Source organism: Triturus cristatus, chromosome 3_2 (assembly GCF_964204655.1).
Source record: "Triturus cristatus chromosome 3_2, aTriCri1.1, whole genome shotgun sequence".
Taxonomy (NCBI): Eukaryota; Metazoa; Chordata; class Amphibia; order Caudata; family Salamandridae; genus Triturus; species Triturus cristatus.
Genome location: NC_140584.1, coordinates 99,001,400 through 99,019,577, shown reverse-complemented (window position 1 = coordinate 99,019,577; position 18,178 = coordinate 99,001,400). Strand labels below are relative to the sequence as shown.

General features: G+C 44.6%; 1 protein-coding gene across 6 annotated transcripts in view; it reads right to left on the bottom strand.

The window, feature by feature from the left end:
• Positions 1-18,178, bottom strand: part of HSPBAP1 (HSPB1 associated protein 1) — an 859,774-nt gene that overhangs the window by 766,574 nt on the left and 75,022 nt on the right. For all 6 annotated transcript variants that reach the window (XM_085647322.1, XM_085647321.1, XM_085647326.1 and 3 more), the window contains one exon: positions 1,120-1,189. The gene's annotated coding sequence lies outside the window, so the exon portion shown is untranslated. The remainder of the gene's footprint in view (positions 1-1,119; positions 1,190-18,178) is intronic.

The following is an 18,178-nucleotide window of genomic DNA, read 5'->3' as shown; positions in this document are numbered from 1 at the left end:
TTGTTTTTTCTCAACATAAGACCCACATCAGCAATCCTGTGTAGCGCCTGCTTAAGCACTACATTTTGCTGTTCAATGGTTTCACTAAAAATCAAAATATCATCTTGGAAAGCATTTATATTTTGTAACCCGTTAAAAACCTCACTCATCATACGTTGAAAAACACTTGCCGCTGAAGACAAATCAAATGGCATGCGAGTTAATGGAAAGGTCCCCTCCCAAGTAATGTAAGCCGTAAGAGATTTGGAGACTTCGTGATTTGATGATGAACATTTTTCAAATTTAACTTTGAAAAGTATTTTCTACCTTTAAGCAATTACACCAATGCGGTAATAATGGGTTCAGGAAAAGTGTCCACCAGAATATTCTGGTTCCAAGATCTGAGATCGAAGTAAAATCTCAAACGTTTATCAGCCTTCTCTGTGAGAACCATGGGAGAAATCCAACTAGATGCTTCCACTGGTTCAATTATTCCTTCTTCTAGCTTCCCCGCCAACATTTTCTTTACTTCACTGTGAACCACAATCACTTTATGTTGGGCAGGAACTGCATTAGGCTTGAGCATGATTTTATGCTTATGATTATATTTTCTGAACAGTCTATCATCAAACACACCTTTCAATCGTTCCAAATATTTTCAACAGAAACTGTCAGGTGCTGCTCGCGACATCTGTTCTCTGCTTATGCTGCACACTATGTTACACACTGATTATGTTGAAAATTGACATGCTCAGCAGTACACATCTCGTGCTCACTGAATACAATAAGGAATATCCTAAGTGTTTAATGCACAGACTGTAGTGTTTCCCCGGGTCCTAGACTTCAGTGTTCATTAGGGTTAATTTTACCCGTTATCAGAGTTCCATTTCGGGCCTTAGTATTTTATCCGGGGTCTTAGGCTCCAATATTCCTTGGGATCATTACTCCTTTTACCACGGGATCTGTAGTGCCAGTTTCCTGATTTCCCTGTATGTAAAAATGCCTCCAAGAGGGCCTTCAAAGAAGAGGCACGCCTTTCCAGAACCATTGCGAGAGTTTGGAAATGACGCCTTCAAATATTTTGCTGAAGCCTCCCTTGGCTTTGATTCTCTAGAGAGAAAGGAGCTCAAGAAGACTTACCTGATCTTCATCCAAACCCGATCCTATCCTCCAACGCCGCTTTCCAAGGAGGTTCTGCTTCTTCTGACACCTGTAAAGCAAGAAAACAAGACATTTGATAACAGTTCCTACAAAAGTCGGTAAGACAAACGTACGGTGGCGCAACCGTGCAGAAGCAAAAGACAAAGGTTAGTGCACAACAACAAACAGTGTGTTCTGAAAGACTAGTGATAAACAACAAGTTCCTTTAGCTCAGGACTAATCCACATTGGAGTATGGTGGATCCTATGAAAAACCAGATTTGAGATACGGGTACCCTTCTAAGAGAGGGAGCATATTGTGTATTTACTTTCTCAAAGAGGGAGTTGGCCTAGTGGCATTTTCACCATTGTTCTCCCACCCTTTCCAGGTAACACGCATCAACTAGGTCAGTTTTCTGCTCAAAATACACATGAAACTCACACTCTTGCCCCAGAACACAGGTTCTTAACCCAGTCTACATAATTAGAATGCTAGTAAGAGAAGCAGAAAACCCAACAGAAGAATAAAGTTATATCTGCGGTACAAATTGACCATATACTCAAACTGATTCCTGTAACCATTTTATTTCTTAGGAGCGTTCCATGTACCCACACCACATGCATTAAGAACTGGGCAGTCGACATTTGCACCTCCCAAGATCCGGAGGGACAAGATTCAGTTTGGAAGAAGCTGGTGGAGTACCTTCTCTTCTCTATGTCGCCGCTTCCCTTCCCTTTGTGGCAAGCCCTCGACTCTGGTACATAAACGGATTCTTCGACAATTTGTCTCGGGGCATAGGCGGTCTTACTTCACTCCAGCAGAGGCCTGGTTTTTCAGGTGAGTTTATTTTGGCCTTGTAACAGAATCATCTGTCACTGCAATTATTTGAATAGGGGGTCATGGGTTGATAGTGAGATGCAAGTCAGATTGATGCATTCACCCAAGTATTGGAGCCCATGTTTCGCTACATACACCTTTCCCACACTTTGTCGCATCGCAAAAACAATAAGAGCTTTTAAATATAACCAGTAATATCAATAGTTTCACCTTGAAAGCCACCTGACATATCTTTAGGTTCTAAAGGCATACCTGGCCACTCATGCTCAAACATCCACCATAATTTAGAATTCATGATAGTTCATTATAAATTTGGCATTTGGACTATTTGTCCTTCTTTCACCCTCAGCATCACTTTCAACACTCCCCACGCATAAAACCCTTTCTACTGACATATTAACAGGAGATAAATCTTCTGAAACCACAGCCACCATATTCCTAACTCCTTTGCACATCCTCACAAAATGGCCAAGACAAGTACATTTTCTACATTATTTGTTCAAAGCAAGATTTTGAGTCCGATACATGATATACAATTCCATACCTATTGCTCTGTTAAATTGTTTAGCTGCACGTTGCTCTTTAAGGAACGGTTAGCTGAATTCCTGACTGCTCCTATCACAACACCGGTGTTTTTGTAGTCTCATAATCTTCTTAAACATCACAACTACGCCTGTCTTCACCATTTCCTGTTCACATAAGTCTGACTATTCTTGGACTTTAGCAATTTCAGTAGCATCTTTACGAGATGGGTTCTTTGCTGCACACAGTCTCTCCTCCATTTGTTTACTTTTACACTGTACAGTAAATATATCACGGATCAGCTCATCCATCGTGACAGCACATTGACATTTCTTTGAAAGTTCTATTAACCTTGTGACGAACTGATCAATAGATTCTGTAGTGTCGCGGTCTAGTGGACGCGCACTACGTAGGCACGCAAATGCGTGTAGCGGCCATATTGGACGCAACTGCGCATGCGCGAGACGCGCGAGTCGGATTAGAAGCGATCGGAGCAGTTTGCCCGGCGCTCTCTTGTGTGTTAACTATACAATTAATAAAAGAAGGTTGGAAACTCATCCCGACTGCTTCTCTTCACTGGGGGAACCAAGGAAGCATTACAGTGGCGACGAGGGTGGGATGAATCGACCCTGAAGGACACCCAGAGGAGGAAAGACCCCCCACCAGCAGGAGAGCCGGAGGGGACGACGCCCTACTGTAGCAGGTACACCAGGAGGTCACAGAAGAGACACCAGGACACCACGAGAGAGCGCGGCAGTGGCAGACGGAGGCCAGAGGGAGGCACGAGGAAAGCAAGGGTGCCGACCAGTCGCGAGGAAGCGTAAGCAAGCAGACCGGAGAAAGACAGAGGAGGCCCTGGCGGAATTAGGGAGGAACAGCGCAGAAGGCACCGAAGAGGCCCGGACGACCCGAAGAAGAGGAGAAGGGACGGAAGCGCCAGGTAGCCCTAGAAAACAGGCAGGAGAGAACAGAGAGCGAGCCAAAATGTGCGCACAGGCGCCAGCACCAACGACTCCAGTCCCGTTCCTACCAAGGCCAGGGGAGCCTCAAATGAAATGGGAGGACTGGAGAGAATATTTCAAAAATTACCTCGAAGCATTGGAAGACGAGAATGAAGAGGCGTTTTCCAGCAGCTGGAGGAAGAGGATACTCTTACATAATCTGGGACCAGAAGGCATTCGAGTATTCCAAAACTTAACACCGGTCACCCGACCAGCAGCAGACGATGATGTGTTCAAACACGCCATCGAAGACTTAGACAACCACTATCGCCCCGCAGTATGCACATCTATCGACCGCTACAATTTCCAGCAGAGGAAACAAGAAGCGGGGGAAACGATAGACGACTACGTCGCAGCACTAAGGAAGCTAGCGATAACGTGTAAATTCGGAGCTCTATACGACGAATTTATAAAGGACCAAATAGTAATGCACACAACAAGCAAGACGGTGCAGGATAAATTGTGGGCAAGTGGAGATGCAACGCTAAAAGACGTGGTAGCCATCGTAAAAAGTGCAGAACTAACCAAGCGCTGCGCAGACGCAGCGAAGAGAGAACAAGTCCCGAGACCCACGATAAACAAGGTGGAGGACGCCGACCAATATGGAAGAGGAAAACCGGCGCAAGGAGAAAACAAGGGAACGCACAAAGGGAAAGGAAAACCAGGACAAACGTGGAAACAAGACAAAGAAGGAACGTCGAAGTGCTACAGGTGTGGGAGCCCGAACCATGCAGCACATGACAAACAATGTCCCGCCTTCAGAGCAAAGTGCGCGTTCTGCGGCCCGGTAGGTCACTATGAGAAGGTGTGTCGAAGGAAGTGGAAACAGCGCGCAGTGAAATACGTGGCACAAGACCCAGGAGAGGAAGAAGAGGGTCAAGAGGAAGACAACGACGTCCTTTGCGTGGAAGACCAGGTGCTAGGCATTGACGGCAGAAGGTCTCGCAAACCCCAGTGCGACAGTCACATCAGAGGAGTGGAAATCACTATAGTAGCTGATTCGGGGTCCCCATACACAATCATCCAAAGATCAGTGTGGAATGCGAAATTTGAACCTAAAGTAGGCCCACATCTGGACCTGACATACGACCGGTCACATGATCGGGAACCTATCCCGATGGTAGGATTCCGAAGCCTGCTCTTTCAATTCAAAGAACGCAGCGCCCAGTGCAAATTTTATGTTGCAGAGAAAGGACCCTCGGTCCTAGGGTGGATGGATCAAGGAGAATTGGGAATGCAACTGAATCCGGGAGGAGACACCCAAGTGTTAGTAACGTTGGAAGGAAAATGGTCTAAGGCAGCGGGACTGCGAAGCGAATACCCGAAAATATTTGGTGACAAGATAGGGAAATTGGGAACATTTACCCACAACATTGTGCTCAAGGAGAATGCCCACCCTGTGACACACAAAGTGAGAAACATACCGATCGCAGTGAGAGAGGCAGTACAACAAGAGCTACACCGACTGGAGGAAGAAGGAATTATTGAACCATCGACAGCGCGGAATGGTTGGCACCATTGGTGGTGGCCATGAAACCGACGGGCAAGGTGCGCTAATGTGTGGATCTCAGAGAACTCAATAAATGTATCGTGGTGGTGAAGTTTCCGCTACCACGCATAGAGGAAATGCTGGCACGAACGAAAGGAGTGAAATGGTTCTCCACCATCGATCTAAAGTCGGCGTATCACCAGGTAGTCCTGCACCCCACGAGTAAGAAACTGACGTCATTTATAACACCATTTGGGTGCTATCAGTTCTGCCGCATGCCCTTTGGTCTGGCATCAGCAGCAGCAGTTTTTCAAAAGCTAATGGCCCGTCTGTTCAGAGACATAGAGGGAGTACAATACTTCCAGGATGACATCCTAGTGATGGGGAAGGAACAAGAAGACCATGACGAGAAGCTGGATGTGGTACTTAGGATCCCGGAGGAAAACGGACTAACAGCAGAGTTGGAGAAGTGCCATTTTGGCATGTCATCAGTCACCTACCTGGGGCATGAAATCGGAGAAAAGGGAATAACACCAAAAAAAGCGAACGTGACAGCCATCTGCGATGCTCCTCCTCCCACCACCAAGGAAGAAGTCAGATCCTTCCTAGGGATGGCGGAATACTACAGTAAGTTCGTCCAGCACTTTGCCACGAAAACGCACCACATGAGGCAGCTCACGAGGGAGAAAACAGCTTTTGCATGGACGGAAGACACACAGGAGGAGTTTGACACGGTTAAAAGAGAAATCAGCCAGGCTATCCCGCTACAAGGGTACGATCCCCTAGGAAAATCTATATTGATGACGGACACCAGCGAAAAAGGGTTAGGAGCAGTGCTCATGCAAGAGAGACAAGACGGAAGGAAGGAGACGATCAGCTTCGCGTCCAGGTCACTAACAAATTCAGAACAAAAGTTCAGCGTGATCGAGAAAGAGATGTTGGCCGTAGTATGGGCCATGGGGAAGTATCGCCAGTTCCTGTTGGGCACGAGATTCCTACTGAAAACGGACCACAAACCATTAGTGAAAGTACTAACGTCAAGCGGACATGCCAGCGCGACACCCCGCATAGCGAAAATGACACTGAAACTTTTGGAATATCGTTATGATGTGGAATACATCCCAGGCTCAAGAAACAAGATAGCTGATTATCTCAGCAGAGCATCCACCATGGAAAGTGCCACCAACAGCACAGAAGAAGATGATGTGATGGTAGCCTTGACAGAAGATCCGGAACGGGCAATAAGCAGACGAGAATGGAGGGACGCGTATGAAGCAGATAGAGACCTGGAAGAAATCAAGAAATGCATAGTTCAAGGGTGGCCCGATAGGAAACAACAGACGCCTCAACTTCGACAATTCTACGAGGTCAGGGACGAGTTGTCGGTGGGAAATGATGGAGTGTTTGTGTACCGAGGAAACAGAGTGGTCCCACCAGCGATTGTAATACTATATCTATTGACAATAATACATGAGGGGCACCTGGGAATCGTGAAGACGAAAGCAAGAACCAAAGAAACGTATTGGTGGCCAGGAATGGATCTACAGGTGGAGAGATATGTAAGAGACTGTGTGCAATGCCAAGGAGCTGACAAAATCCTGAAACCAATGAGACCCGCTCTAGGAAGGTTCACGAACCCCAGTAATCCCTGGGAAGAAGTGGCAGTGGACATCTTGGGGCCAGTACTTGACAACCAGGGAATCCCCAAGTACATATGTGTTATAGTGGACAAATACTCAAAGTGGCCAGAGGTACACATTCAAGAAGAAATGGACACTGACACAATACTCCAATTTCTCACAACGGTATTCCTCAGGGAAGGCATCCCCAGAGCCATAATTAGTGACAACGGACCCCAATTTACTTCGGACAAATGGACCAGATTTGCAGAGAGGAATGGCATTCTACTCAAACACACGTCGGTATATCACCCTGCCAGCAACGGTCAAGTAGAACGCTTCAACAGGGTGATAATGGTCTCCATACAGGCAGCCATCTCCAGAGGCAAAGACTGGGAAAAGGAAGTACAAAGCACAGTATGGGCCTACCGCATCACCCCCACTAGCACGGGGTACAGCCCGTTTCAAATTCTACGAGGAAGGCAACCCTTCAACAAAGACAATGTCGCGTGGAAGGAGAAGACAATCACGAGCAAATGATCTCCAGCAGTGGTGCAACACAACCTGGAGAAAGCACAGAGGATATACACAGAACATTACAACCGCAGAAAAAACGTGAAAGAGACAGCCTTGGAAAAAGGGGAGTGGGTCAGAGTAAAGTTGGCAGTACTCAAAAGAAAGGGAGACAGCAAATACTCCCCACCCCTAAGAGTGGAAGAGGTGTATGACCGAGCGGCGTTGCTAAGCGATGGAAATGTGTGGTCCCAGGACCGTATGGCCAAATGCAACAAAATCCTACAGTGGCCCCGCGAGGACAAGGAAGGAATGACATCGCCAGAGGACACGAGAAATGATATAGAAACTCCTAATGGAGAGAATGAAGAGAGTGTTCCTGAAGACCTTAACAGCGAGAGGAAAGTACGAGAAGGACCAACAACGGAGGAAAGGACCAGGGGTGCGGGCGAGAATGGAGACAGAGAAGGAAAAGGTACCCAAGAAGGAAGAAGGGGGAGCCCAGTCGTAGAAGGGGGTCGAGAAGGACACACTACCCCGGTAAGATGCACCCGAGTTGGTCGAGCGGTGGTGAGACCATCCAAGTTTAAAGACTATGAACTGGAATAACACTCACAGTTATGTAATTAGTTTTGTGTGGTATAAAAGGGGGAGATATGTAGTGTCGCGGTCTAGTGGACGCGCACTACGTAGGCACGCAAATGCGTGTAGCGGCCATATTGTACGCTACTGCGCATGCGCGAGACGTGCGAGGCGGATTAGAAGCGATCGGAGCAGTTTGCCCGGCGCTCTCTTGTGTGTTAACTATACAATTAATAAAAGAAGGTTGGAAACTCATCCCGACTGCTTCTCTTCACTGGGGGAACCAAGGAAACATTACAGATTCAGCCACATTCTGTGGTTGAGTATAAAACTAACACCTCAAAATAACTAAATTGCCTTCCTTGGCAAATGTAAACTCCAATCTCTGCAAGGCCTCTTTAAATTAATGTTGGCTGCCTTAGCCATCCAGTTCCGACGCCACAGTTGAAGTATTTGAAAATTAATTATCCCTAGGGGGAACATGGCGGCCGCAGCTAGCAGGTAGCTACTTCGCTCTCAGAAGCGTCCGTTACCGCCAGCCTGGCAGACCGCAAGAATGGTTTTGTAACCGTCCGGTTACGCGGAATACACCACCCACCCTCCTACTTGCATACCGGGTGCAGGGATATGTGCTTTTCTCCGTCAGCTTCAGCGTCAGCACTGGTCCCAGACTCTGGGGCCTGGAGGGCAGAGGCCGCACAAGGGCAGCTAGGTCGGCAGCAGAAGCGTTTCCTGCTGGTTTCATCACTGAAGGCCTCATTGCCCAGCAGGGCCAAGGGAAAACGGCCTGTGACAGCGCTTTGGAACCCCGTAAAACACCATCTGGCCCAGGTATAGGAAGGGGAGCCAGGAGAGGGAGGCTGAGGGAGCAAAAGGATCTATTAAAAAATTGGGTGATAACTATTTAACACGGTTATTGCCCCCCCTGAAACAAACAGTACCTCTCCTCCTTTGTCAACCTTTGTGAGTAATACAGAGACTACAGAGCCACCTAGATTACTGGACTGCAGACCTATGGAGCGCTCGGATAAGCCTGTGAAATTCAGGGAAAGTAGGGGTGAGGGCAAGAAAAGCAACCCAGAGCAGTCAGAGCGTAAAATAAAGATTATCCCTTCTTTGCGGTCCTATTTTAGGGTATTACCATCGGACAGGAACCCTAGAAAGCCAAACATGGAAGCAACAGTGCAGTCAGAGTCCCGGTCGCTTCCAGCCCTGACCTCAGAAGAACCTTTAAGAAAACCAACGGGGCACCCAGGGGTTTCTCAGCCTGCCATTGGCTGTACGCAGGATAGTGCGGGGGGAAAACAAGTGGGCTAGGAGACAATTCAGCTGCAAATCCCCTCCAAGAAGTAGCATCCTTCCCCACAGGGATATACATTCTGGTGACAGTCTCCCACAAGTTCATTAGGAGCCATGTTTGTATCACTGTCGGGGGATATACGGAAAGGTTTTGCAGTCTCAGGGGCTAACCAAGGGAAAATAAGGAACTTTTGTGAGGCACTGGAGAAAAAGATAGATCTCCTCTCTATTAGAACGCATACTTTGGAAGACTCTGTGGGCCTCTTAAAAGAACACCTGGGGAAGGCTAAGGCGGAGATTCAGACTTTAAGGGGGGAGGATCGGGTTCTCCGGGAGAAATTGGAACATCTGGAAACAGCGCCAGGAAAAATAATTTGCAATTTTTGAAGGTGCCAGAAGGAAAAGAAGGGGAGGACATAAAATCCTTTGTGGTTGCCCTAATAAAAGAAGGTCTGCAGATTGAGGAAAGTGAGGAGGAAATATCAAGAGACATTCAAGGGGCGCACAGAGACCCCTTTCGTAGAAACCCCAATAAGATTAAACCACGAAAAATCCTCATTACCTTTATAACTTATGCACTAAAAGAAAAAATCTTGGCAAAAGCATTGAGGATGAAGTCTATAAGAGTGAGAGATTGCTCCTTTGAGATCAGATCAGATGTCGCAAGGGACACCCTGGATAGGCAATGGGAGATGGGTAGGCGCTTAGAGGATTTTAAAAAGCTGGGGGCCACCGCCCAACTTAAATTCCCCGGCGACCCTGAAGGTAATGCACAACTACAAAATGCATAGCTTGAGGAGTCTACGGGAGGTAGAAGACTTTCTGGAAACTCTGAAACAATAAAGTGGTAGCTAGGATTGGCAGTTAGCTTAGAGTGGCTTAGAGAGGCTTGCAAGGGGGGGAAGCAGATAGATGGAAGAAAGCGAACAATAAATATCAAGGGGAAGAAGGGAGAGGAAAAGAAGAGGGAAAGGGTAAAAAGAGAAAAAAATATGTATGGGTGGGAGAGAGACTGGTAGCTATGTTATGCCAGCTAGCAGGTGCTGGCTGTGTGACCGCCCTCTCGGTCTGGTGCTACGCGACCTTCCTGCTAACTCTTTGGTAATTTGATGCAAACGGCATTTGCGTCGCCCCCCCGGTGCTGGAAACGGCGCATGGGGAGAGAGGAGGCAGAATCTGACTGCCTGACAAGGGGGACATAAGAGGACTTTGTTAACTGTTTACGAACTGCAGCGGCTGTGGAACGCCGACCAACGGTAGTTGGAAGCATCACTTGGTGTTCAGTGGGTCCCTTCACTGCATGGGTCTCTGCGGCGAACTACGATGTACAGCATGCAGTGGGTGAGCAGGCACAGCACAAGGAGCTTCGCACCTGTGAGGAAGAGGAGGGGCGTGATCATGTGACTGGGAGTGGTCACAGCTGTTAAAACACCACAGCAAAGGACCCCTTACAAGGATACGACTGAAACCGGCACTGAGGACTCCATTTGAAGGAAGAAACACGTCTGCTGAGCGTTTCAGGGACCCTTTCTATTCTTGTGCACTATCAACAAATGAAGCCGCTTTTAAGTCCCCGTCCGCAGTAGTTCTAATACTGGTGGAGATACCATAAGTCTGATTACAACTTTCAGTCATCAGGAAAAACAGATAAGGAGAATCATAAATAACAACTGGCGCATTGTTAAAACTGACATTACATTATCTCAAATATTACCCGATCTGCCGTCAATTACATTTAGACAGGCAGCATCTATGAGGAATGCATTGGTAAAGACCAGCCCAGAAGTTACAGCCTCTAAAAATTGGTTATCCAACAGAACAGGTTTTTACAAATGCAGTTCTTGCCGAGCTTGTAAGTTTGGGGTCAATAAACAAGAGTATGTCGACGCATTTGAACCTTTACCTATTAAAATCAAGGGTATGTTTACATGTAGGACAGAATTTGCGGTCTACATCCTCGAATGCTCTTGCCACCTACAATAAGTAGGAAGCACGAAGCTACAGGTATTTAATCGAATCCTGCAGCACCTACATGGAATAGTCAATTCAGACCCCAGCTACCCTGTTGCACGGCACTTTAAGTTAGTCCACAACAACAACTTGGATGACCTCAGATATTTTGTCATCGATGCAGTGCCAAGGCTACTTAGGGGCGGTAACAGGGAGAAAAAGCTACCCCAATTAGAAACCCAGTATATCTTATCACTAGATACTAAGATGCCGAAAGGATTAAACACAGGGGAAGATATGTACAATTTTTTATAAACTGTAGGTATTGGAGTTGGTTTCTCAATCATTAGTCCATTAGTTCTTAATTGCGTTATTATTGATTGTGTGTATATTTATTAGTTCTTTATCCAATTTTGGAAGACCTTGTTTCACCCCATTATTTAAACCCGGTTTTTACCATTTTGGTTTTTACTTGGTTTTTATTGGGATTACTCTGCTTTTAAACGGTTTTAGGGAACTATTTATATACTATTTTTCTTATCACTATCTCCGTACTGTATCTCTGATTAATGCACTGTTTAATGAGGCACTTTATTGGACTGTTATTGATGAATATATTTATATAGTAACAGAATACCAAGCTCATTACCATATACGTTGATGACCCTCAGAGGACAAATGGTTAAAAGTATCAAATCACTATGTATATTGACAAATTCACTATTAGGTAATTCAAGGGTGTATATGCACTTGCATTCAAAAACTAGAAAAGAGAAGGAGAAAAAAATATATATATAATACACATTGGTATTTGCTGGCCCTTAACCGGTTTTAGACATTTTATTTAGTTTTTGTTTTAGCTATATTTTAATAGCTAATTTTTAACTACGGACGTTCTAAAATTGTTCTGCACTAGCACTTTATTTTATTTTGCACTCACTCTCCTCAGACATATAGAGAAACACCAATCTGCTTTTAACTACACTCAATTTTGTCCTGTTGGCATTTAATTGGATGTTTTGCTATTATTAACCAATGTTGTGAGCCACTAGGCTATAAAGAATGACATTTGTAATGGCATGTTTATATTTAGGTAGCCTTCATTGGTAATCCAAATATGGTGCCATCTTTTTGTGCAGTTGAAATATAATGCAGTATGTTTTTTTGTTCAATGATGAATGGGGGGGGGGGGGGGAGTGCTTTACTTAGATGCACGTCACTATAAAACATGTCTATGACTCAAGCTCATCATGTGATCAAGACCGGGGAGACCCGGTCGAAACGCGTCATGCTGGAGGCTTAAACTGCAATAAAGCACTTTCAGAAAATCAGCTCACCGTGGTCCGTGCCTGATTCCAGTGAAGGAGTGTATATCAGGAGTTTTTTCAACTTATATATATATATATATATATATACACACAAGTAGAAATATCACGTTGAAAATGGGAAGAAAAAAAAAGGGGGGGAAATAAATCACAGAAAATCTCCTTCTCACATAATTTGGTGGTGAAACCTCTTTTAGTTATATTGGGTACGGGGTGACGGACACCCGTAGCGTTCTAAAAAGGGGTCCAACATCCGACCCAGAGGAAAGAGGGGATGGGTTCTCCAGGGAGGGGAGGGTGAGGGTCAAGAAGGTGGGGCACGGGGTGGGGAGCATAGGGGAGAAAAGCATTAAAAAATCCTCATTTACTCCAATAAAGCAACCAATAGATGTAACGGTTGATATGTCTCAGTTGGTAGGCTTAGGGACAGGACAAGGGAGATGGGTTTTAAGATATTAACAAGAAATGTTAATTGTTTGCGCATGAAGGCAAGAAGGGATAGGATCCTGCAATACCTTAGAGACTCTTCGACCCAGATAATAATACTGCAAGAAACACACTTGGTAAAGAGTGAAAGTACGGAGATTTTTAAGAGGCAGTTATGGGTCTAACAGGCAGTTTTTACTGAGCAGAGTGCCAACATAAGAGGAGTCGCAATATTAATCAGAAAGCAGGTGAAGGCTCATATCCTAGAGACAGCAATGGATAAGAGCGGTAGATGGATAGTGGCAAAAACAAATATACAAGGGCAGATGCTAACTCTGGTAGGGTATTATGGTCCGAACATTGACGACGTTGAGCCATTAAAGGGAGTTTTTACAACATTGCTGGACTTTCCTGATCCAATAATTATGGCCGGAGATTATAATGTAATAATGAATTTAAAATTAGATAAATCTAAAAGTAGCAGAGCAATTGTCACTCCCAAATCACGATCATATTTGAGAATGATGATGCAGCAAAACGGGGTTTGTGATTTGTGGAGAGAGATCTCGGGCGATCGGCTTGGGTTCTCCTTTCATAATAAAAAATATGGCCACAAGTCTAGAATCAACTATTTTTTAGTTAGTTTAGGCCGAAGGGCTAATATTCAGGATATCTCTTACTTAACAGCCCGTCTCTCTGATCATTCAGCTGTTATTTTAAATATGGACCTGAAAGGCAGGTTGAGAACAAAGAAATGGACGCTCGATCGCACCATACTCTTGGAGATTGATGCAATGAACCATTTGAGAAAGGACATAACTGAGTTTTTAGAACACAATATAGGCTCTGCCTCGGTTACAGTCATTTGGGACACTCTTAAAGCCTTCATGAGGGGTAAACTGACAAGTATTGTAACTTTTAGGAATAGGACCTATAGAGCGCAGGTCAGTCAATTAAAATAAAAAATAAAGGCAGTAGAAGCCAAGTCAAACACGAGTAACAAGGGAGATGGTAGGAACCCAGAGGGTGATAAGTTATCACTGAAGGCACAGCTAGAATCTATTTTACAATCCCGCATTAATAAGCGCTGGGAAGCCAGCAAGTTGGCCCATTTTGAATATGGGGAAGCCGCCGGTAAACTACTAACTTAGAAGGCAAAGACAGATAAAAATAGGAACTTGAAAAAAAATTGAGGGGGAGGAGAACGGGGTGGTATTAACAAATGATTTGGAAATTGAAGATGCCTTCACCAAACACTTTCATAAACACTATACGGAAGACCAGATAGTGTTGGAGGACGCGGTCAATCAGCGGTTGGGCCCAGATGTAATTCACCCATTAGATATGGAAGGGCAAGAAATGTTGAAACAGGAAATTACTCAGGAGGAAGTAGAGAGCGCTATGAAGACAAGCAAAAGAGGGATGGCGGCCGGCCCAGATGGGCCACCAATAGAAATATATAGAACTCTGGGGAACAACCTTATTCTCTTTATGGCTTTGATGTTTAACGGCATCCTTAGAGACTATACACAGACACCCAAGTCCTGGGGTGAAGCAATAATAACATTGATACAAAAACCAGGTAAAAATCCAGTCCGGCGCAAGTCATACAGACCGATATCTTTGCTTAATGCAGATTATAAAATCTTTGCAAAGATCTTGGCAGAGAGGTTAAGTAAAGTTATAGGTGGGATAGTACATGGTGACCAAAAGGGGTTTATGAAGGGCAGGCAGCTCTATGAGTTAACATACAGTCTGATTGCAGCGATCGACTTGGCCACGACTTACTCTATGCAATTGTGGCGTTAGGCGCCCCTAAGGCGTTCGATAGAGTCAATTGGTCATATTTAGCGACTATACTGAAAAAGTATAATTTGGGTGATAATTTTTGTAAAGCTGTGCAGCTAATGTAGCAGAATCCAACAGCTAAGATTCTGGTCAATGGTAATCTGACGGAGCCCTTCCAGATATCTAGGGGTACTAGACAGGGTTGCCCCCTGTCTCCGCTTTTGTTTAATCTATATATAGAGCCCCTAGCACAAAAAAATCAGGGAAGAAGTGGACATCCCTAGTTTTTCATATGAGGACTGGGAGAAAAAGACAGCGCTTTATGCAGATGACTTAATGATCTATACATTTGATCTTTCATCTGCTATTCCGTTTATCCTCCGAATAGCCTCAGAATTTGGAAGGGTGTCAGGTTATGAAGTTAACGCAGGGAAAACGGAAGTGATGGCATGGAACAGCGAAGATGAGAGGCCACTAATTAAAAAGGAAATGAGATACTTGGGCGTACAAATTGTATAGGAGGTCGATAAAATAACAGGAGCGAATCTGGATATCATTGAAAGAGAGTGTGCCCGAATATTGAAGAGCTGGGCGCATTTACCACTAACAATATTCGGGAGGGTGAGTTTAATAAAGATGGTAATTTTGCCCAAGATAACTTTCCTGTTCAGCACAATCCCCCTGCATTTTGATAAATCCCGGTTAGGTAGAATTCAGCAGGTCATTAATGCGTTGATTTGGGCTTCTAAGGGGGTGAGAATCTCTTGGAAGAAGCTACGGCGAAAAAGAGAGAAGGGGGGGGTCTAGCCTTGCCAGACATTCAATATTATGAGTGGGCCTTTCAGCTCACACATTCTAGAATGTTTAGTGTCCCGGACAGCTCGGATCTGGGGTCTCTTTTTAAAGTAATGCTAAAGGGAGCTAAATTATATACTGCTCATTTCTTGTTTAAGTTTGGTGACACAAAGTACTTTAAAAAGGTCATGCTGAAAGTACTACAGACCATTGCGAACAAATGGCTTAGAATCAGGTGCCTTATAGGCTTAATCTATTATTCCGAACGGGGCCGATATGGGATTTCCCAGGGACCCCCGAGTGTCTCAAGGACAAGTTAGCTCTTCCTTTGAGAAAAGCTGGAGTGTGTAGCTGGGGAGAGCTTACCCAAAATGGTGAACTTTTACCTTGGGCAGAACTGAATCAACTTACCAGGGGGAAACTGTCAAGATTTAAATACATACAGTTGAAAAATTGGGAGTTTAGTTGCAGTTCTCCATTGGGCAATCGACATATCTTGGAAGATCAATTGATGGGAAAACCTCATGGTATATAAGGAAGTTTCCACGTGGTATTGGGTTATTCTGGACGCCATTGAGGGAGAATTTACCCTTGCCGAAGACATGTGGGGCGAGTACTTGCCGAGGGAGAAATTGCAGCATATGTGGCAAGTATCAATAAGCACTTTGTTTTCGACAGTAAAACCCGTTTGGTTAAGAGGGAACCATTTTTTCTCAGTCCATAGAGCCTACATAACCCCACCAAAAATTGTCTACCATAGCGAAAGATGACGTCAAGTGCAAGAAGTGTGGTCTAGCACACGCCTCCGATATCCACAAGTTTTACCAGTGCCCAGCCTTAACAAACTTTTGGGAGGAAGTGGGTAAGATAATTGTAACCTTGTTGGGGGCCAACATCAAGGTAAGCCTTTCTTTGGTTATATTTGGAGTAGAAGAGGCCTTGCAGGGCCCGGCAAGAAAGTTCCTGTTTTATGCTATCTTACTTGCTAGACGGGAAATCTGCCATAAGTGGGTGGGGGATATCCCTCCTTCCTATCTAGAGTAGTTTGACTCCATGTTCTATGTATCTAAAATGGATTTATTAAGGGTTCCTGCAAGCAATAGTAAGGAGAAGCTTTAGAGATTCCTATCGAGGTGGTCGCAGCGTTCGAGGGTCCTATGATTACACCTAAAAATCTCTTAGCGCTGCATGGACTACCTCTCTTGTTTCGTCTCCATTAAACGCAGCTCCCGGATAACCGGAGAAAGTTGAGAATTACTTTACCCCCTGGGGGCAGCAGTGGCTATCCTACTCCGATGTTGTGAGGTTCGTCTTTTCCCTCTTGTCCCTCCCCATCTGGTTAATGGGCGAGGAGTGGGTGCAATGTAATCTAGTGGTGAATGAGGACCAAACAAAATTAAAAAAAAAAAAAAAAAATGAATTATCCCTCTTTACCTAAGGCACTTAATAATAGTGCTTTTTTCCTTGAATTTAAATTCACAATTTAAAGCCTCTAGCTAACAAACACAGCCAACCAATCTTCTAACTCAACAGGCAGCACCCTGGTCTGAGAAAGAAAGCATGGTGAAGTAATAATAGATGAATTAGAAGACTCTACTGTATAGCAGGTGCCACCAATAAATATGTAATAAACCAGTTGAGAACATTAGTACAGGTATGAGCAATGATTACAACATATACAACACTTGGTATGGTGTGCGCATCACTGCTTTCACATATGCTCTGAAGATACACCTGTAAGTTAAAGAGTTTTAAGGTGTGGACATCGCTGTCTATCCTCCTTCTCCATAAGAAATCGATAATCAGGTGTGCGTGCCATTGTGTAAGCACTGAAGACACACACGTCACTTTATGTACTGAAATGTTATTCACTGGTACACATCACAGTGTGCATCTGTTAATTTCCTCCACGCAGAAAACCACGTGGTAAAAGTACAGGTGTGCGTTTCAGTGTACGAATTTGGCCCAATCCAAGATGCCACTACGTATGTGTGGCCTTGGACTACATACATGGAGTAGAAAATAATGGTGAGAGCGTGTGTTCTATATTCTCGCGCTCAGCTGTTACACAATGCAATCATAAATCATTCCCATATCTACTGAAAATGTCAATAAATCTCACCAAAGGTGGTCACGGACTGTGAAGCAAATGATAAACCTCTACAGGCTAACTTCAGGTAAACAAGATATATCAGTTCACTATGTCAAACATCCATCACAGGTCACTCTCCTCATCAGCGTGGATTCTACTCATGCAGCACAAAGTGTTGTAGTGTTTCCAAGCCAGTTTGTCACCAAAATTGTTATAAAACGATCCAGGTTCAACTTCTTTACCAAATAACATCTTTATTTCAAGCTACAACACACGTGTGTTTCTGTAATATTCAGTCAAATACTCCTCACATGCAGGTACTAAAAGAGGTTAATTCCAAATACACCTCATCCATCGCCAGCTGACAGCAACAGACTCTAGATGACACAAAAATAAAGTCATAGAACATTTCAATTGAACATTCCTAATTCCACTAATCTGCATTTGGTTCTACTCTTAGAACCACATGCAGGAGACACCACATATCTCCCTTCTTTATATTTACATTAATAATAAACATTAGGATTGACACTAAACTAACCATAGTTGTGACAGCCTAGAATACAAACAAAATGACTACCACAACACCTTTTATACAGTGACAAAATAATAATGTGGTGGCACTTTCCTACGATTACTCTTTCTTTCTCTCTCCCTATTATCATTCCGATCACCCCAGGATGTCCCATCTGATCTTACAGTCATGCCCTCTCCTTTGTTACTGATCCACAGATCACTTGAACTTCCTTCACCTCCAAAACTTCTCATTTCACCACCCAGGCTCAACTCTACTCTCATCCCCCTCTTTAAAGGCACAACCC